Raw genomic sequence first — 17465 nt, 5'->3', positions numbered from 1 at the left:
AGTGCTCTAACAAGGAACGCAACTGTACCTTGATCAGTGTAAGATTGGTTAGGGCTCAACTACATTCCAGTCTGAAGTTAACTTGGAGTAGGCTAGTGTCTGTAGCGGCTTAATACAGTGTGGTGTTCAAATCTGGACTAGGTCCCGGGGTTTTTCTGCATTTGTTGTTTCCTCGTTAACAAAATTTCTGGTGTATGTGTTATTACTTTTCTGCATTATATTTTGTTATATAATAGAAATATCACAGGTTGTGCGTAGTTCAATCAATTGTAGAATCCAACCTTTGGTTGTTGATTATATTGATTGACACTTGAACATTGTTCTTTGGTACCGTTCAAGTTGTTTCACATAATAATCAGGCTTACATATTTCTATCTGTTTGATTTGCTGTTTATATTGTGAAACAGAGATACAACTCTTGGAAATACTTTTCTTGAGATTAAGTCTGACTGTCTGGTTGATTCTCTCAAAAGTACATTGGAGTTTGTCCATACAGGTTGTTATGCGAAATATTGTGTGTGGTTGTTAGACCCCCGCTTTTTCAGTACTTTTAATATTCAGCTTTATATAACATACTAGTATGTTGATTCCTTTAGGGTTTCTCATTTATCGTTATTGTTTGGTTGCAGGAAAAGATAGAGGTAAACCCTCTTATCAATGGAAGTAAAACAAGAAGGCCTAAAGTTAATAAGAAGAGGGAATATGATGAACCTCCACCACAACCCATAGTGTATAAATGCCTCAAGTGTGGTTTATCACGCCACAACAGTAGGGGATATGCTGGTGGTGATGTTGGTCAGAACTCCAAAGCAAAGAGACAGATAACTCAAGTTGATGGTGCAAATTTCACAAGCTTTGATACACCTGCAACAACTTCTTCAGGATCTAAGAAGAGGAAGTCATATGATACACCGGGTGCATCTACTTCAAAACCAGCTGGAACTACAAAGATGCAGAAAGTTGCTCAGAATTTCACAAATATTGGATCTGTTAAACAAATACTGACCCAAAGTATTAGAGATCCAAAAGGAAAGACAAAGAAAGACTAGAGTTACAGTTAGGTTTATTTTTTTGTGTCTTTTATGAATGGTTATTTTAGTTCTGCAGCGATCCAGTTTATTTTGAAATTTAATTTCTTGTAAAAATGTAAGCACTAATTGTGCTTTAGTCAACAACAATCGACTTACTTTATTTGGTTTGAACATCTTTTGTTATAACATGATATGAAATGCAGTAGTATTTATCCTGATTATTTCTTAAAGAAACTTACATATGAAGGTTTTTTCCTAATTAGTTACATAGAGCAGCCATTTGGGCTGCAGATTCTCTAACCCTGTCTTTTGCAGCAATGAAAATGGCATCTGAATCCCATCTAAAAGCTTCACAATCCTGGAAGACAAGATAATCTATGTTTTTATTGTGTTGATTTTTGCACATATTTAGTGTGAGTTTGGATTTGCAGGTTGCAAAAAAGCAAACCTTATTATGTAGCGGACAAACATTGTAGCAGTGGTCTTCTTATCCACAAGTACATCGGCTTTATGTTGATGGTAACACAATGTCCTTGTCTTTACAATGATCTGAAGCATCTTCAAACCATTCAAAGTAATTGCAGGTAAGTATTGTGCACTTGGAGAACATTTTTTCATAATTTTTAGTTGTTCCAGATCTAAGTAATGCTCTTACACCATCAAAGGGAATATGTTTGCACCTAGAATACAACCAAGGACACACTTGTGTGTCAAGGTTTCCTTGTTCACATATTGCACAATCAATAATGGTTTTTTGTCCCTATTCTTGTTGTTGTTACTACTTGGAGGTTGTTTTTGACCTCCACCCATGACTTGTTTGTGTTGTTTAAGTTTGAAATTGATAAGAAATTAAAAGAAAATGTTGTCTGATTGATATGAACGAATTAGGGTTCTTGTATGGTTTTTGTAGGGTAGAGAAGATGAAGATAACCGCTTTTCTGTCAGTTCAATCTTGTTCGTACATTTTGTGTGCACAAGATCATGCCACGTGTTTTCTGGCCATTATGTTATTGTCCGTGTGAGATGCACGTGTGAAGAATTTTCTGTCCATGATGTTGTTGTCTGTATAAGATGCGCGTGCGAGGGTTTAGATGTCATTTGTTGGGTTCCAGCTGGAACTTAACGCCCCTAACCAGCCGTTAGCCATTTTTTAAATAAAACGGGGCGTTTTTGAAAAAAATTTAAAAAACAGGGGAAGTTTATTTTACTATATTCAAAATAGGGGTACTTTATCAAATTTCCCTTTAATGTGTTGGTTATTTAGGTGTATTCCTATGCACCATGTCAAGATATTATATTTAACATACCAGGTGGCATGGAAAAATATTTGTGCTACTATGGTAAAAGAGCTAAGCGATGGAATTTTTAGCGAGCGATATTGTTAACAACGCCAGTATATCGCTGGATATAATGATAATAACGCTCGCTCTAATGACTAGCGCCATCAGCCATTTATTTCTCGCTTATAAATAAGTAATTTTCAAACTATATTTTTACACCAAAAAATTCACACATTTTTTTCTCTATTTCGCTCTTTCTCAGTCTAAATCATTTCAAATTTCTCAAATGATAGAATTTCAAACCCAACTTGATTTGGCAACACAACTTGATTTTCCTAGAGTAGTGCTTGAAGATCTTGTTAAGAAGATATGTGATAGTTATAAAGAATTAGGTAAAAAGCAAAGAAGTCTTCAAGTTTTGGATATTAACCAACTCAAACCTGCAGCTGAGAAAAGGCAAAGAAGAGTTCAAGGAAAGCAAAATCAAGGCAAAGCAAATTGAAGCCAAAGAAGAAGATAAACAAAGGAAACTTCGTTCATGAGCGTATTGATTGGAAGTTATGTGAAATTAAAAAGATAAACAAGATGAAGAACATTGTCCCAGATTTTTATTTTTAAAGTCTATATTTTAAATTACTATTATCTAGTTTTATGTCTTGTAAAATGACTACTAATGATTAGTTTGAAGTTTAATGATTTTGAAAATTCGACTCGTACTTTAACTAATTAAATTTTGATATTAACTAATAAAGTAAGAAAATATTAGAACCTAATATTTAGACTTAAGTTGACAAAAAAGAAATTAAAACATAAATATTGGATTCTATTTGGGCAACACTTCTAAAATCTCAAAGCAACTCCATATGATACCTTTGTTCAATATACATCATGGTTTCACCACCCCTCATGGATTACAGTGAAGCGGTGACTCAACGCGCTCGCATCTCGATTTTTAAGGTTCATTGTTTGTTCTTGAAATTTTCCAAATATTCTTTCCCAAAATGTTTGGGTTTGGAATGCATCTGCAATGAAGAAAGTCTCAGTTAAAAAAACATAATTCCTATAGATACATGCATCTTCCTAGTAGTAAATTTTGTTAATCGCCTTCTTATTCGACTTTGCACATTGGCTTGATTAGCAACTCTTTGATTTTTGGAAGCATGTTGGTTTCCTATAAACTCATCCATGCTCATATTTTCATTCATGCTCTTTGAAGATCGAAAGAGTGATGAAAAGTATGGTAGATATGTAAGATTGAGAAATTCTAGAGAGATCTAAAAATTCTGGTGTGACTTGAAATGAATTTGAACTTGAGTATTTGTAGGAGGGAGAATTCCTGAACATTGGATGAAAAACATATGAGTGATGATTTAACCAGCAAGCGACACCATGACTATCGTTGGCGCTCCAGCGAGCGATATTAAGACCATATAACGATGGATAGTCTATCGCTCCATAAACTCCATCATGTATCCCTATGTGATATATTTGACACATTTGCACATACGTTTGTCACCTTGACATACCCATAGTGGGTGCAAAAGTGGAAAATTCTGGTGTTTGACATGTGAATATGAATAAGCCTTATATGATCCTTTTCTCGACCTATTTTACGCGAGTTCAACAAAATAATTGTGCCCCAAACGTGTTTAATGTGTTGGTTGTTTGGACCCGTGTCATGTACTAAAAAAAAATATCTTTACGCACTGCTCTAAAAAACTTCCTAAAAACCGTCCTCTCACATATTTATACATGGTGGGGGCCAAAAGTAGCCCCTTCCAATCCCAAAAGGGGAGGTCTTGTAGCGTGATCCACTCTCATGTGAGAGGAGGGTTTTATGTGGTTTTTTGCACGGTCCATACAGTAACAGAACTACTGGGAAAAAAAACGAGGGAAACAAAATAACAGTGCCTTTGCAAAGTGGTAACAAATTTGTTCGTATGAGATTTTTGTTAAGCTATTTTACACGAAACCCCGCCTTCCAAGATTTTACTATTCGACTGCCCAAACCAACTTATGAATAATGGGTTGGGGAATTTCTTTTTGATTGGCATAAATTAAATTAATAAAAAGAATTAAACTTAGATTACATACATAACATCTAATTGAAGTTATAATCCCAGCTTCATAATCATCATTTTTTATACTTAAAATGTGATTATACAAATATTGTTATGCCGAAAAATATATCGACACCATATGAATGGAAAACAGTTGTAATTATCTGAAACAATTCATCTCTACCGCAGTATAATATCATGCACACCTGAAGTAATTGACCACAAGAATAATACCCAAAACCAACTTGATAATTGATAATCACTATCATTCATTGAGTAAACACTTTTTATGACATCTTACATATTTGTTAGAGCACTGCTCGATTGAACTCGCAAGCGTTGCTATCTCAAGCTTGTTTGTCAAGTTTGTCAAAAGTATAAGTCTTGATTTTTAGTCTATTTACAGCTATGTCTCGGATTAGGATAGAATGTGTAGTTGAGATTTAGACTTCACGCGTTCATCGATTGAAGACGAAGAACTACTAAGGGGAGCTTCTGGAACTTCATCAATAAAAGGTATGTGGAGACTTGAACTCATCTATCACTCAGAAGTCTATTTCTATTCTATCTCCTATTGAGACAAAGTCGTATAGCTATATAGACTTTACATTATACAAATTTGATATTTCGATCTGAGTTTAACTCGCTTACATATTTCTCGAAATATGTGTTGATAAGCTTTCGCTTTAACCAAGTTCATCTTTTACTCTTGACGAAAGTCAAAATATGATCATGTGAAAATCGCTTGGTAACATCTTATATGATTTGTGTGAGACAGTTATTTGATGTAGACTCAGAATGTTTCGTATTAATCATTTGATCACTTGAAAATTGCTTTGAAGCTAATAGTTTCTGTGAGACAGCTATTCTCGTCTTTTAAGAATGTTTCAATGATTAAAATGGGAGTTTAGAACAATTAACCATTGATTAGATATAGCACAGTATGTGTACTTGTATGCTAACTTTTGAAAGTGTATTCCAAGTCCGGGAATTTAGTATGCATACCCGTATGCGTACTGATTCAACAGTTGAAGTCCGGGAGCTATAGTATGCATTCATGTATGCGTACTGATTTCAACTGAGTTCGGTCATGAAAGATAGTATGCGTACTCGTTTGTATACTGGCGAATAAGACCAAGTACGGGAACTTAGATATGCGTACCCATTTGCATACTTGAGTGGGTTATGTTCTAAAATCGGTTAAGTATGTTTACATACTCATGAACAAATGCATTTATATAATAAGGAATGTAATCTTTGCAAACCATGGCTATAATGTTCATGAATTGATTCGAGTGATTCAAAACCGATTTTGCTTCAATTATGTCTTCTATACTTCTATAAGAATATAAACAATTAAACAACTCTATAACTAGTTTCATTTGAGTCATTTGAACTAGTTATGATTAAGATGAAAAAGGTCGATACGAAAGTGTTCACATGGCTAACTTCGGTTAACTATTGTTGAGCCAACTAAGTGTACACGCTTAGGTACGGTTACCCATATCTAAATGAAGGTACATTTCATTTGTGTGTAACAAGCCAAGACCATCTAACGATTGAAAGATATTGGCTTGAATCTAATCAGGTTTTCATCTAACAGTGAATATTGAATGCTTTGTTACCAAGGTAACATTGATTGCAAACCCTGATTTGAAGACTATATAAGGGAGAACTCTAGAAACTGGGAAACCTAATCCCCACACCTCATGTGTGATACTAGTTGCGACTAGAGTCGATTCTCCTTTAATCTATATTTTTCCTAAAACCATTATAGGTTAACGACTTAAAGACTTCATTGGGATTCTGAAGCCAGACCCAACCATTTTTTTTGTAGTTGCGTGTTCTGATCTTACTTTTTTCTATCGTATTGAGTACTATCTTCTCTAAGACTTGCTCGATATTTAATCTCCGATAGGTAAGATAAAAAGTAATCATAAAGCTCTTCGTATCATTGTGATTCCACAATATCTTGTTCCGTTATCATACGGTTAAGTTATTGTGAGGTGATTGATATTACTAGGTTGTTCTTCGGGAATATAAGTCTGGTGTATCAATTGGTTCATGTTCACCTTAGTTTATCAAAAGACGGAACAAAAACTCGTAGTTATTTCTGTGGGGGGAAAATTTATCTATTCAATAGACTTTTCTGTGTGAGGCAGATTTGTTTATCAAGTCTTCGACTTTGGGTCGTAGTAACTCTTAGTTGTGGGTGATATCAGCTAAGGGAATCAAGTGCGTAGAGTCCTGCTGGGATTCAGAGACGTAAGGAACGCGACTGTACCTTAATCAACGTGTGATTGGTTGGTCCTCAACTACATTCCAGACTGAAGTTAACTTGTAGTAGGCTAGAGTCTGTAGCGGCTTAATACAGTGTGGTGTTCAAATCTGGACTAGGCCCCGGGGTTTTTCTGCATTTGCGGTTTCCTCGTTAACAAAATCTGGTGTCTGTGTTATTTCTTTTCCGCATTATAATTTTTTATATAATTGAAATATCACAGTTTGTGCATAGTTCAATCAATTGGTAAATCCAACCTTTGGTTGTTGATTGAAATTGATTGACGCTTGGATATTGGTCTTTGGTACCATCCAAGTTATTTCTCATATTAATCCCGCTCACAGATTTCTATATGTTTGACTGCAGATTGATTTGAGAAATTGAGATATAACTCTTGGATATATTTTCCTTGATTGAGTCTGACTGTGTAGTTGATTCTCTTAGAATTATATTGGAGTTAGTCCACACAGATTGCCGAAACGAAATACTGGGTGTGGTTGTTAGACCCCCGTTTTTTCAATATTTACCAAGAAGAAAATAATATGAGGAATACTAAGTTTTTTTAATTTCGGCTTCTACTTTTATTTCTTTTTGCTTAAGTGATGGTGAAAACAAAACTTTACTTATATAAGAGGCTAAAGAGTCTACTCAATAACTATGTGTCATTCAAATGGTCCATCAGTCAGCTTGATGTTAGTATTGGATTTTTCCGTGGAAATTTTAAAAATATGTGCATAAGGTTCAACCTTATGCTTTTCAAAATCCTTCTCAATCTAATCATGTTTATCCGAATAAGCTTGCTCCTAAGACAATATATGAGAAGCTAATGCGTTATGTTCCACCCATCTTGTTCCATTTCAAGCTAATTTTTCTTTATTTTTCGTAAAGATGGGAAGACTATTACAATTTCTCTTGTTTATGTTGATGACATTAGCCTTACTCTTAATGATTTTGTATGTGTTCATTTTATGATTAGGCAATGGAAATGAGAGGATGCCAAGTACACCACCAAGTTTTTCGATCGTCAACATGTATTGACAAAACCTAATATAATTGCAAGTGGACCAATTTAATGACCTTTGAAAAGTATGTATATAGAGTTTATATTTGTATCTCTCCACAATCAGAAAGTCAAGACAACAAAGTCTGTAAACCTGATAGTATAGAACAGTATTTGGACGATCTCAAAAAGAAATATTTAATTTCAATCTAGTCGCATCCAAATAATTGAACATGAATTCTGCCAAGTGTGAGACTTGTTATATGTCTTCCAAGATACGAATTTTACAAGAACGAGTCTCGTAATTGATCGCAGTTAAGATGGACTCATCTACTAGAATTGAGTACGTATTACTTGTGTTATTCCTATTATAAAGATAAAACAAGATAGTGCGAAAAAAGAAAACATAAGACACCAGAAGTTTTGTTAACGAGGAAAACAACAACTAATAAAAACCCCGGGACCTTTCCAGATTTGAACATCGAACTGTCTTAAGCCGCTATGCACACTAGCCTACTATCAGACTTTGTACTGGAATGTAGTTGAGACTGAATTCACCCTCCAAGCAATTCAGCTGCAATCGTGCTCCTTAAGTCTCTTGAACATGCAAGGCTCTACGCAATTAATTCCCTTAGTCGACGTCCTTTACAGCCTAAGAGTTGCTTAAGCCTAAGTGAAGACTTTTGATACCAATATGCCTCTAAGTACAGATAGCCTATTTGGTTTCCCTTTAGATCAATAGATCAAGGCTTGGAAATCTGTTTGGAATGGATAAATCTAACAAAATCACAAATCTGGAATATTTACACTCAGTTAAATGAGAATCCTGGATTATTAACCACCTCTCAATAACAATCTTAAACCGTTCAATCAAGAAGAGTTTTAAAAATTTATCTTGAGGAATCATAATGTCCGAGACGAATAGAATTTTTAGATTTTTATCGATTTTGTTCCTTAAAGAGATTAATAAAACCTCGATAACATAAAGAACAAGATCGGAATACGCAAGATATCAAGGTAAAGACAATCGGACCTGGATTCACGAATTCTTAAGTGAAGTCTTTAAGTCGTAAACCTAATAATGTTTCTCAAGGAAATCTAGGTTCATAGCGGATGACTCTAGCAAACATCTAGCACAAAAAAGTGTTAGAGATCAAATATCATGGTTGTTTGAGTCTCTCTATTTATAAATTTTCAAGACTAGGATTGCAAATTCAAGCTAAGATAACTTGAGATTGAAGCAAACACTTTATTAGTTTAGATGAAACCTTTGTTAGGAGTTTTTGTAAGCATATGAGAAGTTTGTTTTGAAAGTACATAAAAGAATATACAATATGGTCCAGGGTACTAAAACCGTGTATAACGATAGTTCATGAAAAATATGCTATATGAACGTATACGCAATATCATGTTTATTTAAAAATTTAAGACTTTGATTCATGATGCACATACACAAGGTATTTTGGTGATCAAATATGTCTTTGAGGTGTCCACGAGAGTTGTAATAATGCTAAACATATTTGTGAAAATATTTTATGCGCATCTGCTAATTCGCACTGGGTAGCTAGGTGTGCGAGGGTACGCGTACCTACGAACCAGTTAGTGAATTCAGATGGCCAAATTACGCGTATTAGGTATGCATACCCTAAGATATTCACGAACTCAGGCTCTTGAGGTACGCGTACTGGGTATGCTAACCGCCTCCTCCCCCCCACCACCACCCCGACTTACGAATTCATAACACCATGTACGCGTACTGGGTAGGCGTACTTACCTATGTTCTGGAACCTTGGATGACCACGGTACGCGCACTGGGTATGTGTACTCTCCTGAGACCATATTTCAATAGTTATGAAAACTCTCTTTTTGATGTCTGAAATATTCCCAATTTCCATAGATATAAATATCATTACTTGGGAAATTTTCAAATGATCCACAAACATAATTCTTGAACAATAAATTGTTTCAAACTAAGATTGTTAACGACCTATGAACATCCATTGATTGAATCATCTTTCGAGATGTTTAACAAGACAAGCTTATTTTGAAACTTCTTATTTGCAATATCTACTAGAAGTCATACGAAATAGTCTCATATAGATATAATGGTAATACTTGTAAGTAAATAGAATGATTCAATCTTCACATACCTCTTTTTTGATGAAGTTCTCCAAATGTCTGTGTTTGATCTTCAGTCTTCAATTTTCGAGGGTTATTCATTGATTATGATACTAAATACCCATCCCTGACTTGGACTGGACCTAATATTGGTTTTGTTTTGAATGTGGTTTGTTTCCATATGTAACATGCATTCAAGAACTTCTCATCATGTTGCTGCAAAGAGAATCTTGAGGTAAATCAAGGGTAGGATTGATCATGGGCTTTAATTTACTAAAGGTTATTTATATTATTTGGGTTCTCAGATGCTGGATGGTAGTGTTGATGACATAATATCTACTGTCGGGTATTATATCTTTTTAACAAGCAATCCTATCTCTTGGTCTTCCAAAAAGTAAATCATCATAGCTCGTTTTTCCACTAAAGCAGAGTATATGAGTTTATCTCACAACGCAGGTGAGCTTATCTGAGTTTGTTACGTGTTTAAGGACCTATATTTTCACTTCCTTCTATACCTAAATAGGGGTGTGTGATAGCATCAATTATAATTTGATTGCTTCTAATCATGTTCAATATTTGAAAATCAAGAATGCTTATTTCGATTAAGAATTTGTTAGAGAGTTGATACAGTTTTAAGTTCATAAATGTCACCTTTGTTTCTACTATGGACTAGATTTTTTGATGTGTTTACGAAGGATCTACATGGTCATAGGTTATCTCTTTTGAAAAGAAAGTTAAAAGTTGTCTCTCCACCTTCAGTTTGACGGGGTACTAGTGATGCTCAGAGAACTGCAGTAAGTTTCTGTAGGGGATAAGATTTCAGTGGTGTATAATCTTTTAACTTTTTTTCCAATTGTCATTTTGAACACTATGTATACAACATGTATTATGTTTTTGTTTGGTATGACGAGTGTACTAAAAGTATAAAAATTTAATAGTTGGGATGCTTTTCTTAGACTTCCTAATTGAGAAATTTTGATTATGATTCCTCAAAAAGATGTCTCCTCTAGACATCTACATATAACACATTGATCCAATTAATGTGTCCTTCGAATGTTGTTGCACTAGAGCGAGGGCTATCCTTTCTACAGAAATACCAGTGGAGATGGAACCCGAGAAGGATCACATCTATCTCTCCATTGGGCTACAAAATATAAAGAACAAATGTTGATTTTGAAGCCGAGAACAATCAAATCTACAGTACATTAAGGAAGATTAAAGAAAAATAAGTTCAAGAAAGGTTCTATCTGAACTTTCGTAGAAACATTATTCTGTGACGCCCCAAATACTAAACCTGCTTATCTGATAGGATTACAACCTAATTGAAACATCAAAACTAGATTACCGATTTTAAGAATCATAATCATAGAAAGTGTTAAATAACAAAACCCAAACTCTCTGATATTATATAAATGAAAGTATTTCGAGTTCTAAGAATATATAAATGTGTTGTTTACAAAATAAGAAAGAATACATATAGTAAAAAAAATGCACAACAACTCTAGATTTCATAAAACTCTAAGCTACGAAACGGATATTTTTGAGCGCTCCACTCCTTCATATTACTGAAAAACTGGATGTGGAAACAAGTGAGCACATCATCCCAAGGGGTTCCCAAAGAAAATAAATAACTCTCGTGTAATCACTAACATGCTTCATTGTTCTAAGATAAACAGTAGTTTAAAAGAAACGATGGTAAAAGAAAATATTCAGCAATTCACGCATCAAGAAGCAAGAGTTAATCAAACAAGCATAATATACACACGAGTGATTTCCCTTAAATAAAATAGTATATATAATATTCTGACGGATGGCGTACCGCCCTACTAATACTATTGCCGACGGATAGCATACCGCCCTACTATCTTAATAAGCAGAAAATATAATATTATTGCCGACAGATGGCGTACCGCCCTACTAATACTATTGTCGACGGATGACATACAACCCTACTTAACTTAGCAAGGAGCTGTGGGGAGACACAAACACTCCTTGCACGGGAAACCGCATAAAGCATATCACACACATACAATTACATTCAAAACAAACATCGTTTAATGCAATTATAATATACATTCATATATATAGTAAAAGCACATCATGCTCGCAAAGGAAAGAAAACTCAATGATTACCAGAAGGTTACAAAGTTCCCACCTGATTTGATGACAAGCCACGCCTACCTCGAGATCCTCAATCCACTAGTTCAATCTTTGAATCGATCGTTGTTAATAAAGACTAACTGTTAAGCACACAATAAATCTATGAGTTTAGCCAAAAGGCTCATACCAGGTTCATAACATAATCTCATACAATTCTCTAGTTATAGGCTAAGTGAATTATCTATTGGTTCTAAGCCCATTTATGATTCTACACCTTTTCGTTATCTATCTTTACACATCTAAGGTTTACTAATCCAATTAGGTTGATTTATAGTCCATTAGATATGTCTTATGAACATCCACAACTTTGTAGAAGGAACCAAAGGTCAATTCGGACCATAAAAGTTCAAAACATCAAACTAAGCCCAAACCCATTAGGCCTGAACTGGCACGGCCCATTAATCTAACGCCCAGTCCATACGGGTCAACTAACAGTCACTGACGGTCTAAGGGGTCAACTAACGGTCAACGTCAGTCAAAGTCCAAGCCAACAAAACCAAGGTCAACCGGTCAGGTCTCTGAGTCAAATCGGTCCAGAAGATTCAACTCAGTCAATAACTGAGTCAGACAGGGTAAAAGCTAACTGAACTGAAAGGTCTAAGGCTAAGCCTCTGAATATGCAAACTTCTAATGCACAATCATGTTGAAACACCAAAACATGCCAAGACTAAACAGATGCATTTCTAACTCTCCTTGATTCAGTTCAAATACTGATTCCACTATCTCTATTTCCAATCCCAATACATAATTTATAGCTCAAATACCACTACAATCCTATAATTCAGCTCAACTAACTATTACAGCTCTACCTGCAACTATTGTTGCTCACCATTATCTTAAACCACATCATCTGCATACCTTGGACACTTCACAATCTTTGCTCCCTCTGTAGCCTCAACTTCGGCTGCAACCTAAGCATTCATACTTCATACTTCCACCAGCTACCCTCCCTAAGGTCTTGCTTTCATCAATCGTTACAAATCTGTAATCCCCATCTCTAGATAACATTTTCTTCACATCAATTTATAGCTTCAGAAACTGGATATAGCCCACTTGTATCTGCAGTTGATTTCTATTGCAGTCTCTATCATCAAATCATACATTCAAAGGCAGACCTAAACACAACTACCATTCTGCATATTGATCACCAACAGCTTCTTCATGTTCTTCATTGTGTATCATCTGCAGCTCAACTACACTACTCATTGCATTAACACCATAACCAATCCTTGGGTCTTGCACTGGTTTTGCCTTCGCAACACCATTCTCTTGTCAGCAACCTCTAACCTCAAGACCCCTTCTTCAGTTTCTTCTCAGCATAGCAGTAAACTTACTCCATCTCTTAGCATCAACCAATTGCGGCTTCTTGTGCACACTAGCTCCATCTGAGACTGTAGCACCAGTTCATACCACCAACAATCTTTAATTACACTTCACTGAAAGTCAGTTCATACCACCATCTTCCTCTCCAAACAAAACTCTTACCACAATAACACAACCACCATTTACAATTCCACAATCAACTTTATCCATCAGTTCCCACCACTACTTGTAATTCTGCACATCTAACTACAAATCCTATCTCATACTCCCAACTGCTACTGCAACTACCCCTGTTGAATTCATCTTCTTCATCAGAAATCTCCCAATTCAGGAACCATACCAACCTAAGTACAATTACAATTTCTCCATCAATTCCATTTATCTACAACTGCATCTCAGTTCAACTTAATTCAAACAAACAACATCAATATCCAAGTTTTCAAGTACCAATTACCCTTGAACTGCAACTCAATCATCTCCTTCATCTGTAGATTCCGAATCAAGCAACCTAATTCGCATGAATCCTAATTTCTGGTTGATTTAGGGAAAAACATAAACCCTAATTTTCTATGAAATCAAAATTAAACCTCATACAGTCTCTACCTCAAGAGTTACAGATAACCCATCTTTAATCTAACAACACAAAGCAATTTCAAGAAAAGAAATCAATCAATTCGAAACCCTAAATTATCTTACCCTTTTCTGCTTCTTCCAAAACTCAATCGATAGAAACATCATCACCTTCTTCTTTGATTCATCAAGATACTAAACTCCCTATGACTCACTCACACACTTTCAAGCCTCAAATCACTCGAATTGAAAAACGGCAGAGAGAGAGAGAGAGAACATAAGAAGAGAAGAATGAAAGAAAGAAAGAAAGAAGAAGATTGAAGAAGAAGAAAAAATAAGATTGGAGTTTATCTTCCCAATTTACAAAATAAGATTGGAGTTTATCTTCCCAATTTACTCTCGATAAGACTAGAGCTGCACATGAGCCGGTACAGTCCGGTTTTCTATTGGAACCGGTACCTGTGCCTGGAGTTGACCGATTTCTCATTTTGAGAACCGGTACCTGTACTTGTGCCTGGATTTGTACCTGTACCTATAAGACCGGTCCGATTCCAGTCCGGTACCGGTTTTTTACCTGAATTTTGAGACATACAGTAACAGCCAGACTAACATCAAACTCAACATATTAAAGACTGACTGTTCAAAGTTTAACATTACAACTTAAGTTCAAAATAAACAAAGGTTTAAAACAACATCACACACTTAAGTTCAAAGTTCAACATTACAAAATAGTACTAAAAACAATTTTTCCATAATTCTGCGACACGAAATGAAATACAATCATCTTGCAAAGCATCCAATATAACTGCAACATGCAACAAAAAAGGATGGGGGACTTCTCAAACAATGACACTGGCAGCACTGACATGGACTTTACTTCAAGCTTTTAGCAGAGAATCCCATTTGGCTGCAACAGGCAACAAAAAAGTACAATAAGAAAGTAAGTATCAAATTACCAATACAAGAAACTTGAAATGAAAGCTTACCATAATTTACTATCAAATTCAGTTACCATAATTTCACTACTCACCCACAACTGTTCAACTAATTCTCAACACAGATAACACACACACACTCTCTGCAACATCTCATTCGATAATCTGGTCCTATACTCTGCAACTCTGCACTGCACTAGCAACAATTCAAATAATACATATCCACAGTGCAACATCACCACCAATTTCATGATCAGCTGCCACCCATCACTACTAACAATTCAACTAAACTCAGCAGTAAAACAATCTGCATCCACACCAACAACTTCTATAGTTCACCAACACAATTCTCTTATTCAATTAACCACAATTCAATACCACTCTCTGTATATCAACACAACCCTAAATCACCACCAAACACAATTCCACTCTAAACCAAACTCAAACCATAACTTCATAAATCAACATATATCATCAACAATGAATAATTCTGATGGTAAATCCTAATTCAATCTCAAATCAAACCTAATTCAATTTCATATCAAACCCTAATTCAATATTAGATTCTTAATAGTAAAAGAACAATCGTTATTTTATTCCTAAATCGATTTCAAATCCCAGTATCAGTGTATCACACGATTCAAAGTTTCAAACCCTAGTTTATTTCTTAATCGATTTCAAATCCCATGAGAGTTAAAGTAACTTACAAATCTAAGCAGCAGAAGAAGAAGAATTACCTAGGAGATGCTGAAGAAGAAGAAGAAGAACAAGTAACGAATCGATGATGGTGGTGATTCTGGTGAGCGACTGCTGCAGTCTTCACTCTTCAAAGAAGAAAAAAGAAAGAAACTGAAATGGAAGTCGATAGGAATTAGAGATATGTTATACCTAGGTGGGATAGGGACGGTCAGGATGTAAGATTCCTAAAAAAATCTAAGGCTATGATTAACCGGGACATATGGGTCGGGACAGGCCGGGACTCACCCCAGGACCAGTACATGTACCGGCATACTCTGGGTCTCTACTTTCAGAACCGGTACATGTACCGACAACTCCGGGTCCGGTACGGTACAAGTCCGGTTTTTTCGTTTCCTGACCGGTACAGGTAAATTGGACCGGGTCTTGTGCAGCCTTAGATAAGACCAAGGAAAAAACTATGGAACATCCGCTGAATTGGATAAGGGAAGCCCCAGTCGGTTTGATGGCAAAAATATTATTTTTCCCCTCTCACTAGTTAGATGACATCTTCTTCTTCCGGTATTCGAAAGACACGTTCGAGCAGTCTATCTCGCATAACTTTTTGAGATTTATCTGATAGTGCTAATTTCGTATCTAAATCGATGTTAGATTAATTCTTATTAATCATTAGCGGTTTATTTGTCTCTTGACTGGTCTAATAGCGTTGACGAGCTTGAGGGTCTTTACATATTCATACTAATGTAGATGGGTAAAAATGATTTGCTGGTTTTTTAGGAAAGTGAAGAGACGACCGTACGGACGAGACTCTTCAACCGAGCAAACTGTTTAACCTCACACATATGCACTGCACGGGAGTGCTTTGAGTTCGAGAGATCAATCTGTAGGACTCAGGCCTAAACCAAGACAATGGTCGTTCCAGAGTCAATTCGGTCACAAAGAGGGAGATAGGTTGATCTGTAGGAGGGAAGCTGAGAATTGTGCAGGATCAATGATGATCAAGGATTGTGGATGTGTTGTGGGTTTCTGAAAATTGATGAACTGCTGAATGCTGAATTCTGTGAATAAGTTTCGATCGAGAGAATTGTCTGTAGACATATTTTGTTTTTAGTCATCGATTTAGAACTTATTTATATTGTCAAAATAGTAAACACATTGATCCCTGTAAGTGTGACGGTTTCTTGAGTGAAAGAAATGGTGAAGTGGGAGATCGTGGTAAAGTCAGTTCCATGTCGTGTGGAGACTTGGTCGATCGTCCACCCACTACTTTGATTACTCCCTCAACCGCTTGCACGACTTACTCACATTTCTCATCGTGGATGAACACACGTGTTGTAGGCCGCCAGACCAAAACCCTAATTGATATCCCACATGTGACGTGATTAATGTCTCACGAACGTGGAGTCTGCAAAGAAGACGTGTATTTGATTAGTCGGTCGTTGACCTGATTAGATAGTGAGTCTAAGTTTTGTTGAATTGAGCATGATTGACGAATGCTCAGTGATTCATGGATTGAACATGTCATACATATAGTTCTTGAATGATGCTGATATTGCTCGTCTGAGCAAATATTGTAAATTTGACGAATTGTTGAATATTGGATAATATTCGGCGTAATATTGATAGCTAGATCAATATTCGAGCAACTGAACGAGTATTGCTCAGTTCGATAAATTAATGAATATTGATAGTTGTATCAATATTCCAACAACTGATCAAGTATTGCTCAATTCGACAAATTACTGAATATTGACAGTAGGATCAATATTCGAATAACTGAGCAAGTATTGCTCGATTCGACAAATTATTGAATATTGGCAGTATGATCAATACTCGAGCAACTGAGCAAGTATTGCTCAATTCGATGAATTATTGGTAACGTGACCCAATAAAATATTAGTTAAAATATTTGTAGCCTACCAAATATTATATAATTAATCCAGATGTTGATTGCTGAGTCAACATAAATTTATTAGTGTTTGAAATTGCTCAAAATCGTGATTTGCAGAGCATT

At 35.6% G+C, this 17465-nt stretch overlaps 1 long non-coding RNA gene across 1 annotated transcript; it reads right to left on the bottom strand.

Moving 5' to 3' along the window:
• Positions 1-11148: 11148 nt before the first annotated feature.
• Positions 11149-14160, bottom strand: LOC113331761. The gene is made up of 3 exons (XR_003351171.1): positions 13947-14160; positions 11923-12007; positions 11149-11340 (listed from the first exon to the last, which is right to left on the bottom strand). It is a non-coding gene; the product is annotated as an uncharacterized LOC113331761 (long non-coding RNA).
• Positions 14161-17465: the final 3305 nt, after the last annotated feature.

The sequence above is a fragment of the Papaver somniferum genome, unplaced genomic scaffold, assembly GCF_003573695.1.
Source record: "Papaver somniferum cultivar HN1 unplaced genomic scaffold, ASM357369v1 unplaced-scaffold_128, whole genome shotgun sequence".
NCBI lineage: Eukaryota > Viridiplantae > Streptophyta > Magnoliopsida > Ranunculales > Papaveraceae > Papaver > Papaver somniferum.
Note: the sequence above shows the minus strand (reverse complement) of the source record. Positions and strands in the feature narration are given on the sequence as shown.